Source organism: Labrus mixtus, chromosome 6 (genome assembly GCF_963584025.1).
Source record: "Labrus mixtus chromosome 6, fLabMix1.1, whole genome shotgun sequence".
NCBI classification, from domain to species: domain Eukaryota; kingdom Metazoa; phylum Chordata; class Actinopteri; order Labriformes; family Labridae; genus Labrus; species Labrus mixtus.
Window position 1 is genome coordinate 26,773,365 of NC_083617.1, and position 2,135 is coordinate 26,775,499.

Below are 2,135 nucleotides of genomic sequence, written 5' to 3' on the forward strand. Positions count from 1 at the left end.
ATTTCGATAAAGGAGGAAGAAAAGTTGAAATGTTGAAATAACATGAAAATGTTTAGAATAAGGATGAAATGTGAAATTAAGTGGAAACATCAGAATTTAAGTCGATATGTTGAAAATGAATTTTTGAAGAATTTTGAGAATGTAGAGCGGAATTTTTTAGACTTGAGTCAAAAACGTGTCATTAATTTGGAATAGAGTCAAGTTTATGAACCAAAGTACAGACAATGAGAACTTGGAAAATAGGTGGAAGTCCTCCGATCCCGTCAAAATTTTGAGAATGAACTTGAATCACATTTTTTTAAACAGTCAAAATCTTTATTTCTAATGTTCTTGACACTGTCACTTTACTCCTGATATTGAAACATTGAAATGCATAATAAAGTAAACCTTCTTTATCTGCTCTTGTATATATACCTAGCTCGGATGCTCCTCTGTATATTCATAATAATAACTATAGTTTTTTAAATTATTATTATTATAGGAGATGCAGAGCAGCAGTTGTCCCCATGTTCTTGCTTACCAACGACCGGATGTATATTTAATGAAGTCTATGTAGTGTATGGCAAAACAACCAAGGGTTAAACTTGTAATCAAAATCACAAGAAACGCTGTTACAAAATGATTATATTTTGTATTTAATGTGAATTATTATTTCATATTTTTCAACCAATCTGTTTTATTAAATTAAAAGTTTTACAGTTTGGACCTCAGACACTACAAAACATTTGATAGAAACTGAAAATTTGGAACATGTTTAATATGCAGGGAGGCAGTTGCTCAGTCTATGGGGACTTGGGTTGGGAACTGGGAGGGTTGCCACTTCAAGTCCCAATGTGGATAATAATATGGAAGTTGGTCTGGAAGCTGGAGAGGTGCCCTTGAGCAAGGCACCGAATCACCAACTGCTCTGGTGCGCTGCTAGCTTGGCAGTGTGTAGCAGCCCCACTCTGACATCTCTCCACCAATGCATATCCACACGTTCTGTTTGTGCATGTGTGTGATTCAGGTCTGTGTGTGTGAGAATTATGTCTCTCAGTAACAGAGTGTAAAACCGGAATTTCCCTCAGGGATCAATAAAGTAAATACATTAATTTACACATTTTTTCCGGGGACACTTTCATGACCCACTATTGGGTCACAAACCACCAGTTGAGAACCACTGTTCTTTAGTATTCTTAAATTGAAAAAAAAAAGTCGATTCATTTGAAATCTCAAGTATAGAGTCGAATTAGCGAGAAAAAAGTCGAAATGATAAGAATATGGTTGAAATGTGGAAAAAAGACGAAACTTCGAGAATACATTATAAATGTTGCGAACAAATTCAAAATGTCAAGAATTAAGTTGAAATACAATTTTGTGAAATTCACGAAATTCTATTTTAATTTCATTTCCGATATTTCAACTTTTTCCTCATGTCAAAGTCATCTTTATTGTCAATTTTTCCATACGTGCTGGACATACAGAAGAATTGAAAAAAAAAATTGTAAGCTAAGTATAAAAAGGTTTTAAAAATATATACAAAAATATAAAATATAAAGGATAAAATACAGATATACAAAGAATATCGGCTCAAAGTGCCTGATTTCAGTGCCTGAAAAAATCTGGAAATGTAGAGAAGAAAGTTGAAATACAATTTCAATGATAAAGTTGAAATATTTCACAAAAAAAGTGGAATGTTGGGAATAAAGTTGGAAAAGTATCAGGAATTAAGTAGTAATGTCGAGGAAAAAGTCGAAAGGTTGAAAACGAATTCGAAATGTGGACAAAAAAGTGAAAATGTCGAGAATTAAGTTTAAATACAATTTTGTGAAATTTTATCTTTATTTACAAATTGTATTGTATATGTTGTTTTCGACTCTTTACTCAAACTGTATAATGAAAAAAATATCTTCCTCCTCTCGTTTATTTCTTATGCCTGGCCCTAATCTTCTTCCGTATGATATTCGTTTGAGTTTAAAATAAACTTTCGCCACGTCGAATAAAAACAATAGTGTCTGTTTCAATGAGAAAAAAAGGTAAACTATTATTTTCTCTTTTTTTCCCCCATTCGTTTCCTCTTTTAACGTGCATTCTGATTGGCTCTCACCGACGCTTGTAGCCAATCAGCTTCGGCCTGCCATGGAGGAAGGAATAAA